Source organism: Amblyomma mixtum, chromosome 3 (assembly GCF_055824585.1).
Source record: "Amblyomma mixtum isolate Tamu chromosome 3, ASM5582458v1, whole genome shotgun sequence".
NCBI classification, from domain to species: Eukaryota; Metazoa; Arthropoda; class Arachnida; order Ixodida; family Ixodidae; genus Amblyomma; species Amblyomma mixtum.
The window spans coordinates 374231989-374246592 of NC_143014.1; the positions used below are offsets into that span (position 1 = coordinate 374231989).

Sequence of the window (14604 nt, forward strand, 5' to 3'; positions counted from 1 at the left end):
AATAAAGAGGAAGAAACAGGCTTGGCGAAGGCATGTAATGCGAAGCCAAGATAATCGCTGGTTCTTAAGCGTAACGGAGTGGATTCCAAGAGAACGCAAGCGTAGGAGGGGGAGGCAGAAAGTTAGATTGGAGATGATATTAAGAGTTGGCGGGGATACAGTGGCCGCAGTTGGAAAAGGACAGGGTTAATTGGAGAGACATGGGAGAGTCCTTTGCCCCGCAGGGGGCGCAGTCAGGCTGATGATGATGATGTAGAAGATGACGTGAGCAGGAGTCACTGGTAGCTCCATTCATGCTGCAGTGCAAGTCGTACAGCATTTGCATTATCGGATACTTTCCTTTTAGATCGTAGTATTTGATGTGCAAGACAGAACTTGTTCTTCCATACTCTCTGCACATTGCTCTCTTGCCCTTGCGGGATGCAGCACACTACGAAACGCATCTCTGAGCCGAAAAAGAACGGCAGGATGCAGTTCTGTGCATTTACCCTGCCGTCATCACGCGGCACTTGACTGTGCGCAACGACGTCATCTCCGCACCCGCTACCCCCTGATGAGGGCACCGCGCATTGAGCACCACCAGCATGGAGATGGATGTCGTTTCTCGGGCGCGTACGCCCCTGCGCGCGGCGCAAGCGTCCATCGAGTCGGGGCTGTACTCACGCGGACACCCTGCGGCCCGAGGTTCGAGCGACGCTATCAGAGGGAAAAGAACGAGAGACTTGGCCTTCAGCGGCCCCCTCAGTTGCTGTAAAATAACACGTCGCGGCGGCAGCAGACGGGGCCTGGAATGTAGGCGGCATCCCGTCGCAGGTGCGCGGCGGATAGAGGAGCGGAGGGTCTCCTCCTCCACGTGCGTGCTAGCGATCAAAGTCTCCGATCACGTGAAAGCCCCGCGCGAGTCGTACGGGCCGCGAGGATTGGTCTGCGCCTCTCCCCGGGCGCTCTGGCAGCTCTCGCGGCCCTTCTCGCCGAACCTGTATGACAAGCGGGCCGCGCGGCGTGCTCTGGGCCCCCCTTCCGAGAGAGCGGCCTGTCCAATACACCCGGCTATTATCCGCGAGCCTTCGAGCATCCCCGCTCCCTGCGATTTCGTGGCCGCCAGCCACACTGCCGATGACTGCTCTCTTGACGACGACCGGACGAATGGTAAGTGCACCTTTCCTTCGCCTGCTCGCGAAAGTGCAGCACCGTTCTTTTCCATCGCCGCTGCCGCTGCTACATTTGAAATTTCCTCAACGATTGCGACAACCCTGCGTGCATGCCGGTGCCAAGCTTTGATCGAGAAATCCGTTCCAAGATCCTTGAGTGGGGAGCAAATAGCTGTGAAGCATCGCAGCCAGCTGACGAATTCGCTCATCTGGCGTTGCTTTCAGTTGAGATGGGCTTTCGATATTCGCACATCAACTGACTTTCAAAACATGCGCGCCCAGAATTCAGAGCACGGACCATATCCCGAGCATAGCTTACGCAAGACAGGTCTCAATCGGCCACTGCCGGAAAAGCGCCTCTCAAGACAGGCAGTGGTACCTCATCATGCATTTTTTTTTATTCTTTGATTTTTTTTGAGAGCCTTGTCAGGAAGCTTGTCGGGAGGTACACGAGCAAGTGGGATGACGCAAGTGTCTGTGCATGCGCAGTCTCAATTGCTTGTGTAACTACGCGCATTGCGCAAGGTCGCGTTTGGATTTCCCCCTCATGGGGTGTGCTCATTTTTGTTAATATTTGTACCAGGTGGCTGAAAGTTTCAGTTGAGAGATCATTCACTTTTTTTTTAATGTGTGGTCCATTTTCGCCGATCTTTCCTTGTCCATTTTTTGAAGTCAAGGATTTGAAATAGACGAATGCTTTTGTGCACCTATTTGTCGCCATTATAGACATGCGACAGCACTGAAAAATATCCCATGTTACTCACTATGACTCCTTTTATGCACAGAGAAAAAAGTCTGTCGAATATAAAATTCCAAAATTTAAAAATTATTACTCTCTACAATGACTGTTCTTAATAACACTACAGTCGCTGAAAAATAAAATTGAATCCCATTAGCAACTATAAATTGCAATTAAGATAGTATAGCGGCAGATGCCCTTCAAAGGAGGCCCTGGAGCCAATGGCGTCGACCGATTTTCATGACAGCATGGTTAATCCGACTGACCAGTGGTTATCCTCCATTCATCTGTCACCCAATGCAATTTCACGCTAGCAGGTATAACGGGATCGGTTGGCACCATTGGCTGGAGCGGCTCCTTTGTGGAACATTTGCCGCATCGTTTTTTGAGTCGTATCCGACTAGAGTAAAGCATATCCGTACCAGATTTCATCGAGGTGTGACAAGCGTAAGTGCAAGAATATTATGCACAGCCATTGGGTCTGCTCGAAAATTCATTGCAAGTTACTCAAAGAGACTGGTGTTTCAGCCACCGGAGATACGAAAGTGGTAGTTTCCAATTTCTTTCGGTATGAAAGCACTACGACACAGCTGGCAACGGACAGGGTTAATTGGAGAGACATAGGGGAGGCGTTTGCCCTGCAGTGGGCGTTGTCAGGCTGATGAGGATGATAATAATGACACCTACTTCACGGGGTCCAACCCAACCTAGAATCTTGTGCTTGCATGACCTTGAGAGGGCAGAAATCAATATTGCCGCGACTGGGTTTGCAACCCGCGGCGGCGCGAACCGAACAGCTTCGCGGACCCCTGCATCAGAGCACTGTGCTATCATCGCAGCCAGCAACGCCTCGTGTTACACTGCAGCACCCTCTCGCGCTATTCATTGCACGTCGTCGTCTTCATCAACTTCCCTCTGCGGCGCGAACAGATCACATCAGCTTAACCTCGATCGGAACCTTAACCTGAGTCTAATATCGTCGCCAGGCATGTCGACGACCCAGCAAAGCGAAACCATGAGCCAAACAAGCTAAACACATGCTTTCGCACGTGTACTGTGTTTAATTACTTTAAAACCTTACCACTTTTTGGAGCTACGAAAGAGCCGGAGGACACGCCTGAAAGACGAAGACTTTCTAAACTACCACAGTATCACACTATCATATTTGGCGGGGGGCAGGAAGCTCCTGCGTGGCAAACCCCCGGCAGGCATACTGTTCGGAGGTTCTAAGCGAAAACTTCCAGCTGAGGGGTGCTCGCGGGCCCAGAATACGCTGATAATAGGAGGTGGGCAGTTGGCAGCGGACATGGTGTGTCATGGGCGCTGGCAGAAGTCCTGTTCGGGGGGGGGGGGGGGGGGGGGGGAGGGGGGGGTCATTATTGCCGGACATTGGGTAACCTCGCTCGAGTGGTTGGAGGCGAGCGGGCATCCGGGCACCCCCAGCCGCGACGCAATGCGAGCGGCATCTCTGGCGCCAAATGTTGGCGCGCCGCGCTGCCTCTTAGTATGCGGAGATTTCCCTGAGGCGCCCCGTGCAGGCACTTCACTTCATCTACCCGTGCGCTGTGGTACTGGAGCGGTACGCGGTATGCTAATGGTCTATATTCAGCATGTCGTCTGCTGAGCTCCAGAGAGATGAGTGCATATGCGGGATTTACCGGGCGCGACTATAGGACCGAGACGCACAGCAACAACCGACGCCCTTCGTGTTGGCTGGAGTAGAAATTCGCAGATCTTATCTGAACGCATATTAAATGCATCAGTGGCTGCGAATCTGTAACTTGCGGGCTAAGAAAATCCGAACGAAGTACCTCGCACCTTCGGCGACATCGCAATCATGGCTCGTGCCGAACTAGGAGCGGCTTTCCCGCAGTTCTCTACGGGGGGCATATGCATACAGGAACGCCATCGTCGACCTACCTGAACCGCGGCAATGGTAGGAAGCGTATGTATTCAAATTTGTTACCGTCGGGAAATTATCTCAGTTCTGCTCATTTTTCGGTCACTTGTGTTTACATGGCTGTTTTTATTAATTTCGTGTCTCTAATCGACGCTAGGATTGTCAGGCGTGAAAGAGGAAGGCTTCAGCACAACAAAACAAGCAAAAACTAAAAATTCAACTTTTAAGGAAATATTGCGGCGATGAGCGTTGAGTTCGCTAGTTTGTGGTGTTACCTGGTGGCCTATTTGCACGCACAATGCAACGATGGCCCTGTACGAAACGGTAACGGAGCGGACTATTTCATATTACTCGTATGCAAAACGAATATTTATTTATTTATTTATTTATTTATTTATTTATTTATTTATTTATTTTTACCTCAAAGGCTCCATTGAAGGGGTATTACATGAGGGGGTGGAATACTCAGCAGTACATTTCTTCGCTGGACGATTTGAATGAAGATGAGTCGGTCTGATCCACGATGGCGTTTGGCAGGTCATTCCAGTCCCTTGCTGTATGAACGAAAAATGATAACAGATGCGCAGAAGTGCGGGCAGGGGGAGGATAGACGGCCTACCCGTGGTGTCTGCGTTTGGAGATGCGATGTGCGGGGCTGATAATAGAGTTAAGCAATAGATGATAATAGAACTTATGAAACAGACACAGTCTGGGAATTTTTCGGCGGTTCGCTAAGGTTGTGAGACGAGCATTGCGTTTTAGTTCAGTTACACTTACATGATAAGATAGGCTGAGAAAATGAAACGAGTTGAGCGATTTTGTACAGATTCGAGAGTAGTGGAAAGGTTATTTTGATGAGGGTCCCAGATCGCGCATGCATATTCTAATTTGGGACGAATAAGTGTTAAATAAGCAAGGCATTTCACTGATGGGGGTGCTAGTCGCAGGGTTCGTCGAAAATAACCAAGGACGCGATTTGCCTCGTTAGTAACCTGAGATATATGAAAAGACCAATTTAGATCAGGTGTGAAATGAATGCCTAAATACTTATAAGTTGAAAACGAATAGATTTCTGCATTCCCGATTAGATATCTTGAAGATAGTTGTGAATTACGTGGGTGGAATGATAGCAGAGATGTTTTTTTTTTCACATTTCAGAACATCAGCCATGTATTACACCAGGTTAGTACGCGCTGAATGTCAGACTGAAGAAGCAAAATGTCAACGCTGTTAGTTATAGGCCGGTAGATAACGCAATCATCAGCGAACATGCGAATGTTAGAACATATGTTAGCAGGCAAATCATTAATATATATGAGAAAAAGAAGGGGGCCCAAGATGGTGCCTTGAGGTACTCCAGATGTAAAAGAGGGATAAGAAGATTAACATTTATTAGGGAAAACAAATTGCAGCCGATTCGTGAGAAAGCTACATATCCAATTAAAGACAGGCTTGTTAAGATTAAGACGTGAAAGTTTTAGGAATAGTCGTTTGTGAGGAACTTTGTCAAAAGCTTTTGACAAAGTTACCTTGTCTACCAAGTGTTGACCGTGGCATCTCTTTGAGATAATTGTATTGAAACACTTTCTATAAAACTTTCCAGTGGACTTATAGTTGGGGTATTAAACTGGCAACCTAACTCATCGATAGCAGACTTCCTTGAAAAAATTTGAAACGATCCTTGTAGAAATGTTCGGTGGGAAATGCAATGTAATCATTGTGGGAGATGTTAATATTGATCTGTCATCTGCCACACAGAATAACTATACTCTTCTCCTCGAATGATTCGGTAATATCATCTCAGAACCAACCCATATAACGAGTACCTCATGCACTTTAATAGATCATGCCCCATGCAACATTGACACAGGTGTGAGAGCTGGTACTTGTGCTGATATGATTGCTGACCACCTGCCGATTTTTGCCTTATTTGAAACAGAGCTACGCAAGCAAAAATAGACATCACTCAGCAAAATGCGCACTAAAATCAATTACGTTTTACTGCGCAAAATGCTTAAACAAACCGCTTTTACTTCTGCCTATCACAAGGATGTTAATATTGAATACGCACAATTCCTAGCTCTTCTGAAAACCGCTATTACCCGGAGCTCTACAGTGGCCACTAAAAAATACAGCCAGCCAACATGTCCTTGGATGACAACTGAGATCTTAAACATACTGAAGGAAAAGAACAAATGGTATCATAAATGGAGCGCAACTAAGAACAAACAACTATTCTCTACGCCAGTTTAAACGCTACCGCAACCTATCTGTGTCTCTTATGAGGAAGAGGAAAAAAGAATATTTTTCGTCACTTGTAGAGGAGAGTCGGGGTTATACGAAAAAAATGTGGAACATAGTTAATGATGCAATTGGCCTTTGTTCAAGAGTAGATGTGTTGCCTGAATCAGCCAACGAAGACACGCCTGAATTATTTAATGCCCATTTTGCCTCCATAGGACCTTCGCTGGCTGCACGTATTGATACTGCTGTAGCCTCGTTAAGAATGCCTGAGCGGGTTAGCAATACTTTCGCATTGCCTGATTTATCAGTAGAAGAAGTGATAGCAGTAGTCATCAATCTCTCAATAGGCAGAGCAGCAGGCCTAGACGCGATACCTGCCAGACTTATAAAAAAACAATATTGATATCCTAGGCACCCGTTTGCTGCATCTTTTTAATGATTCCCTGAGAAGTGGAGTGTATCTTCATGAGCTCAAAGCCGCTAACGTCCCGCCTATCTTTAAAGCTGGTGAGCGGTCCGTTCTATCAAACCATAGGCCAATTTCGGCATTAAGTGTAATTAATACAGTATTCGAAAAGGTGCTCTGCAAGCGAATACAGAGCTTTTTAACTAAGCATAATGTCCTCTGTCCGAATCAGCACGGCTTCCGACCCCAAAGATCCACTTCCTCGGCAGTTCTGGTCCTTACACGGTGATAAACACCGCATTGCATAGCAACAAACTGGCCGCAACTGTTTACTTAGACATATCAAAAGCCTCTGACACGGTTGACCATTCGATATTGCTATAGAAAATATAAACTTACGGTTTAAGGGGAAAAATTACGATCTAATCAAGAGTTACTTTTCTGGTCGAGAGCAATGCGTTGTTATCGGAAACTGTATCTCCGCTCCTCAAAAAATCACTCAGGGCTCTGTCCTCAGGCTCCTCCTTATTTCTATATACATCAATGACTTTCCATTGTTTCTGAACTATTCTGAAGCTGTTATATACGCTGATGACACTGCACTATTTTTTACAGGAGATACATAGAGGATCCGGAGGGCAAAATTAACGAGGAACTTAGTAAAATTTCGCACTGGTTCGTAAACAACCGGCTCACACTTAACACCCAGAAAACAATGCACACTTTATTTCACTCAAGGAAAAAGAATATTAGCTGTGATAATTTATTTCTAACCTTAACGGTACGTATTTGCTTAATATCTCCCGCACCGTACTTGGGTGTAGTCTTTGAATGGAACATGCATTGGAAGCAACAAATTAAAATTGTTTGCTCTAAATTAGCTTATGGCTGTCATATTTTATTAAGGGTGAGGGAATGTTGATATTACGCATGTTGTACTTCGCGTTTGTCCGCAGTCCGTTTGTCCGCATGTTACTGCCTAGGGACATGGGGTGGTACCTATGAAACGTACTTAGAATCAATTTTACGCTTGCAGAAACATGCTGTTTGTACCATAGCCTTCGCAAAGGCAACCGACCCTAGCCGACCACTCTTTCAAGAACTGCGAATATTACCGGCATCATTTGCATACAAACTAAAGATAGCTGAGATAATAACCACAGTAATAAGAACTAATGATCCATTTCCTCTTACACTGTCGCCGCTGAGACAAACAAGAGCCGCCACTAATAATAGAGTTAACCTACCGCCTTGTCACAACACTTACGGTCAAAGGCTATTAGAGTACAATGGTGCTCAAATATGGAATGAGATTCCCGATGACATCGAACTCAAACAATTTTTTGGCCTTACTGAAAAACATTTTTCTTGTCTGTCCAGAGCTGTGGGACTAAATGCGTTTGTGTTTTGGTTTTGTACATTTCAGAGTATGTTTGTTTTTCAGAATATGTATCCGCTTTACATATTTGCAATGCCGCGATTGTAGTATCTCACGTCCTTTTGTACATGTAGTTTGAATGTCTGCCATTTCTTTCGTGAATATTTTGTATTTGGACCTTTCACTAGCCGAGCTGGCTATGGGTCCAATCAAGTTCTGATGTATTGGTTTCGCGAAATAAAATGATGATGATAATGATGAAAAAAAACTCGAGAAAGAGGGCGTCAATAGCATTGTTATGGTCAATGATAGAGCTGAGGTCGTTAATAAGAAGGGCTAATTGTGTTTCGCAAGCAATATATTTCTCTTCGTACGGTACTGACTCATGAGAGTATGAAACTGCAGTAATAAACCTGAAATAGCTGGAGACTGAAAAAAATAAATAAATACTAAGTGGCATCGAAAGGAACAGTTCCAAGTTGCTTCAAGAAGAGTGCTTAGTCGCACTATTTGGTGGATGCTGATGAAAAGGACCGAGCAGCGCGAACAGAGAGGATGGAAGAACACGTTCTATATTGTTATTTTTCTAAACAAGCAGTTTCAGTCGTCCCCGTTCATTGGTCTGGAGTGAAGTTCGTGCCCTTGGGGGCTGCAGTGCGCTGACACTTGTGATAGGGCGCCACAAGGCACTGTATATTTGCATTCGCAGCATTCGAGGATTTCCAGTGTTCCGAGTTCTGTAGAAGCTAATTGTGAACACAAGTTGACATTTCTGGTTTTCGTCGCCTTGGAGCTTCCTGACTGCATTCATAATTGGTACATACTGTCAATCCCATATGGAATTATAACAGGAAGGGCATAAGTTGAACAATCTAATAAATAAGCACAATAAGGCAAGCAAGCATAACAAAAAGGTAAACACTCAGCGTTGTGAGGGTAAGATGTTTAACAAGAACTCAAGAATAGAAGTAAAGGTGTATAAACTTTCAAATGGACAGAACAGAGAACAGTAATCAAGGAACAGAGAACAGACACTGGAAGCCAATGAATCAATATTTTAAAAATAATAGGCAAAAATGGAAGGTAATGCAACGGAAGAACATGTAGAAATGGGCAAACAATGAACACGATCTGTGCCTGACTGGAAGGCGGGTACATATGCAAAAGTACGTAAAGCATTTATTCCGTACCCAGTTGGTGTCCGACGAGGGCTACAAAGGTACGTGAGCAGCTTGTGATGGTTGGGTCAAGGGTATTCCATTCGCGTTGGGGATTTGCATTGGTGATTTGCTTGGAAACTTTTTGATGCGTCTGGAACGAGGCGCTTTTCTTTAGTTATTTTTTTTCCTGCGGCGTTTTTCGCAGCTGTTTTGGTGGACGGCGCTCATTTTTGACGCAGCCCGACATCAAGGAAGAGTTGCGGAGGCGGGCATGGATTTTAGAGGGGTGTAATGGGTGCGGTAGTATGTCGACTTGCCGGAGGCCGTCGGAAGCAGAATATACCACGCGAGCATCGATTAAACTCCTTCTTATCACCCCACGGCCATGTCGAGAGAGCCTCAGGGGCGACAGCTTCCATGTGAAGAAATGCCAGTTTTTCTCGCTTCAATCAGATCCGCACCTGCTCACCGAAATCGGCGGAAACGTGGCACTGCGGTACAGCCGCAGTCGAAGCTCGCGTGGTGCACTCCACGTTTGCTGCCGACTTGAGCAGCGTATTGAGAAGCATTTATCGCCGCGCGCGGTCTCCGAGCGAGTGCGCGGCAGTTTGAAGCGCCCGAGTTCACGGCCGGAAGCCACGCCTGTCCAGATAATGCGAAAGACATGCGCGACGAGAAGCGCGCGTTACGTGGCCCGCACCTGTTTGCAGCGGCTCGGGGAGTTCCCGCTCCTCGCCGCTCTGGTAGTCGAATTCCGAGCAAGCGATGCGAAGAGCGGAACCACGGGAGGCACCCGCGTGGCGTTCACTGCTTAGGTATTAGCGCTTTCGTGATTATGAAGACTGTAAAAAGCCCTCCTCAGTTGTGAGGTAAATTTCGGCTCGTCGCAGTTGAAATATCTTTATCACGTCTGGGTATCGCGGTGAATGCAGAAAAGAAAAACAAATCGGCAGAGACACTTAAGACTGCTTACGTGCGGGAATGCGGTGGCATTATTCTACCTGGGTGAATTTTTTACTCATACAGCGTGTTCAAAATTAGACTTTAGTGATTTAAAAAAAAAAAAACGTGAACCGCCGTACCCAGTGCCGCTTTTGCAAGCTGGTAATGAGGCCAGGCGGACACCAATTGGGGTAGTAATTGTCCCCGTAAAATTAGTAATTAACTAAAATTCATTGATTAACCTTTTATTGGCTGAAGCTAGCGTGCATATTCATATTGACAACTTGGAGGTAGTTGCTTTTGAGGGATATTGCATTTTATGCAGTGTCAATAAAGGGACTGTGTCCTGAGATATTCGCGTCAAAAATTTCGTCGGAGTTCATCTAATTACGTATGCGAGAGAGTGGCTTTCGGCGTGAAGCACCTCCTTCGCGTGACGCAGCTGTTGCGTATGGCACTCCGCCTTACAAGAGTGCGCAGCGAGCGGCGACGCGGATGACTTTTCGTCCTGGGCCAGCGTTTTCCTTCTTGGCGGTCGAAACCGATGAATCACTGTTTGGTAGGCGAGAAGGGAGAGCTATTTCTTTAAGCGATTGCTTCTACAGCCGGTGGAAAAACGCGATGCCGAGGGAGAGAACGGAGAGAGATGGGAGAGTTCTTTGTCCTGCAGTGGGCGTACTCAGGTTGCTGCTGCTGATGATAAATAATTCTATAGGCCTACTCCCCGACGGCCGAGGCTGCACAACATGCGCGTTTTTCTTTTCATAAGCACCGCGAAAGACAGATGCGCTTCGAAATGCCTCCGAAGCAGCTCGGTGGTGTCGCCTTTCAGTGGACGGAGAGCGAGCCACGCGACCGAGCGACACGCGTGCCAGCAGCCGCGCCCCCTCTTTCTCGGCAGCAGCGTCTGAGCAGGAAACCCTCGCTGCGGTAGCCGCTCATCGGAATTGCTAAGGCGCTTCTCACCGCTTATCAAACGAGGCTTTTCTTTTGCTTGGCACAGCCAGCAGCAGCTGTTGCACGAAGCGACGGCGCCGTGTCCAGTACGTCGTGGTTTTTTTAGAGGGTTCGAATATTGGAAGTTTGCTTCTGCCCTTCTTCTATATTGGGAGCTACGGCGGGCACAAGTGAGGAGGCGTCATGATCATCATGCAAAGGCCTCTCCCATGTCTCTCCAATTAACCCTGTGCTTTGCCAGTTGCGGCCTCCGTATGCCCGCAAACTTATTAATCTCATCCGCGCACCTGACTTTCTGCTGCCCTCTGCGGCGCCTGCCTTCTCTTGGAATCCACTCCGTTACCCTTAAAGGGATACTGAGGCGGTTTTCGAATCAGCTAACCTTCTAGGGTTTTGAAGTAGTGTCATTGCTGATCACGTCTGTGAAATTATTTTTTTGATTTTGGCTAAAACAGTGGCGCAATCACCCATTAAAAACGCGATGTTTAAATTTGCCGCGCCCCGCGCGAGCGCAGGAGAGGGGAACAGCGGAGAGGGAAACTCGTCCATGTCGGCCAGCGTGACGTCATGTTGAGGAGCCGGGTTTGCTTCGGCGCACCCGAGCGCGCTTTCAGCGCGCGTTGTTTCTCGTGCTGCATGCGTTGTTCCTCGTACTGCGTGCGTTGCGACGTACAAAGCGTGTCAGCCGACCTTGAGAATCAGATTCAACAGGTATTACTCTGCGTTCGTGTCCACGAACAACTACGGCCGCGACTGTGTCGTCTTCCACTGTTTTCCGCAAGACCACAAGCTCGCAGCGCAACCGCTCGCTGCTGTGACGAAGAATTCAAGCCGACTAAAGCAAGCTTACTCTGCTCGAAACACTTTCGTAAGAGCGGCTACAGGCAGAGCTTGTCCTAGTGTGATCTCTGGAGATTTCTGTCGAAAAGGCGCGGCTGAACCATGACACAGTTCCATCGATTTCCTCGCGCATAAGAGGCGTGTCACCATTCCGAAGAAGCGCCAATTTTAAAAGTAGAAACATGCTCACTTAGCCCCTGAAGAAACCTTATAGAGGCTTAAGCATGTGTCGCTCTCCTCAGCTTAGGTGCGGCCAGACCACATTAGACGTGCTCAGCAAGGCTCGGTTAGTGATTTTATACTCGGTTCGACGTGTCCAAGCAAGCAAGCAAGCAAGCAAGCAAGCAAGCAAGCAAGCAAGCAAGCAGAGCAAAGCACAATAAAGCAAAGCAAGCAAGCATCGAAGCTCTTCATATGCGGCATCTCGTTTAATCCTAGCTAAGCAATTAAAATGAAAGCGTTCGACGTTGATTTCGGATGAAAATTTATGAGAGAAATGAATGCCAACCGAGTTTTTGCAAAAAAACACCGCAACCTTACTCGGTTTCTTCATCAAGTTGTGGCAGCGGGCGAGTTGCAGCTAGCTTGGCTTTTAAACGCACATATAGTTGGCAACTACTTCGCTGAACCTAAACTGCAAATATAGGAAGGGCGAACGTTTCCGAGGCAGCGATTAATATTTTCTGGCATCTGATGAACGCGCCAGGAGTGAAGCGTATTTGTGCGCGTATTTGGCTTGGTTTCCAGCGCACCATGATTGCGTCACTATCTTGTGGTCACATGCCTCGCAGTGCTTGGCCACTGCGCTTCGCTAATTTTGACACCAACTTTGTGCTCCTTCATCGTTAACTTGAAATACTTTCTTGCCCCAACCTGCAACGCCGGGTACTGAGAGCAGGATTTACACAGTGCTTTGGGCCTTTTCTTTAGGATGACGCTCTTCCGGGCGAGCCAGGAGGCGTCCGGTGGTGGTAATTGACTTGAGTATTGTTCGCACCCCTTCCTTTCCGAGAATACGAGCCGATGTTGTGCTGGCACCTTTTACGCATGGTCTGTATCGCGTCTTTGACGCTGGCGTATGCTTGTGCTAGGCATAGAATTTTTTGCTTGTGTCTTTTTTGGTTCCAGGCGATACGTGGAATGAGCAAACTGTAGTATCCTTTACTTCGGTGGTCAGTAAAAAAAAAATAGTCGCCGTATTCGCTTTTACAACGACACGGAAAGCTGCGATCTGCCCTCAACGCAGCGCCGGATCCGCATCGGCAGCTGCTCCAGTCCTCAAAGTGACGTCACGACCTCTCTTGACCAATCACGGGCGGCGGCGCGCCGCGCGGCGTGCCCCGCGGCACAGGCCGCATATTTCGGCTAAAAAAGGCAATTCGCGCTTGTTTTTGCCTTATTTGGATGCAATATTCTAGTATACAGCATGAAAAACTATAGGATGCCGCTGCCAGCCCCATTTTCAGAAAAAGTGCTTCAGTCTCCCTTTAAGGATCAGCGGTTATCTTGCCTTCGCATTACATGCCCTGCCCAAGCTCATTTGTTCCTCTTGATTGCTATCATTGACCCAAGTTTGTTCCCTCACCCACTGTGCCCCCTTCCGGTCTCTTAACGTTAATTTCGCTAATTAACTGAATGCGTTAATTAGGTCTTGGCTGCACGTTGTATTTGCAGAATTGGACCTCGTGCTTTAATCAGTCTATCCCAGAAATATTAACAGAGGGTAGCTGCTTAGGCTAGTTGAGACATGACGACAAATGCAGGGCTCGAAGCAGGACCAAAGGAAGACCGTAAATGGTTCTGCGTTTCGAGTGCTGCATTTGTCATCAATAAACTAATTTATAGCGCGAGTTACGAGGCGAAAAAATGGCCTGACTTAGCTTATGGTTAAGCCTAGGATGCGAAGCATAAGGCCGCCGGCGGAGGCTGCGCGTCCGCAAGCGAGCGCACGAGTTGAGCCCCAGCTTTCACAGCTGTTGTGACGTCATATCACGTGGTGCGCCGATGTAAGTCAAGTGGTAGCTACGCGGCCGCTCGCGGCGCAGCAAGGAAGAGCTCGGTTGTGCGGCTAGCATGCTTCGCATAAAAAAGAAGTCATCCTAGGAGGCGGCTTGACACCGTAGGCAGCGAGCGCGTCTGATGACCCGCTCTGCGCTTAGCGTCACACAGCTGACGTCACCTGAGGCCCAGACGGGAAGGCCGGCCGGTATTGCTTCCAGTTTCTCTTCGTTCCGCGACCTGGCAGTTCGCCACCGCGTCGCATGCCGTCACTGCGCTTGCAATCTGCCTCAGAGCAACTGCGTGGCCGTTCACGTTTGTGCAAGCGGGAAAAAGAAGGGCTCACGTCATTTTCAACTGCTGAGCGCACGTTGGGAACTCTACGGCTTTTGCTTCGGGGAAGCTGTTTGGTTAACTGTTCGCAACCACCTTTGGTGTAATGTTACCTGACGCCCTCGTAAAAATTTTAGGGGAGACTTCAGGTCCGTGCCTAAATGGTATGTTAAAGTAACGAACAATAGTGTCACAGCTTTCATTAAGGAGTGCGCAACAGAAGTCGGCGGTAGGATCTTTCGACAGGATATCGACAAGCCCTCTCACGAGATGATAGATCTGATCAAGGAACGCCAAAACATGAAAGTATGGAACCCCACAGACAGAATAGTACTGCTAGAGCGATAAAAGTTGATCAGTAAGCACAAGGTAGTTAACATAAGGAAATCTAATGTAGAGAGAATCGAGTATGCTCTAAAGAACGGAGGTAGCCTTGGCATATTCAAAACTACGCCTAGGCTACTATGCCTATGTGTAGGCAAGAATCAGATGCATGCGTTTTGAGGGGAAAAGAATATGCCATTAGCAAAGTTGTTAAGATAGTTAACGTACCCGA

General features: G+C 47.7%; 1 protein-coding gene across 1 annotated transcript in view; it reads left to right on the plus strand.

Annotated features, from left to right (window-relative positions):
• The first annotated feature begins 869 nt into the window (after positions 1-869).
• LOC149356803 (nose resistant to fluoxetine protein 6-like) overlaps positions 870-14604 on the plus strand; it is a 128147-nt gene continuing 114412 nt past the window's right edge. Inside the window, exon 1 of the mRNA XM_089584334.1 lies at positions 870-1149. The gene's annotated coding sequence lies outside the window, so the exon portion shown is untranslated. The remainder of the gene's footprint in view (positions 1150-14604) is intronic.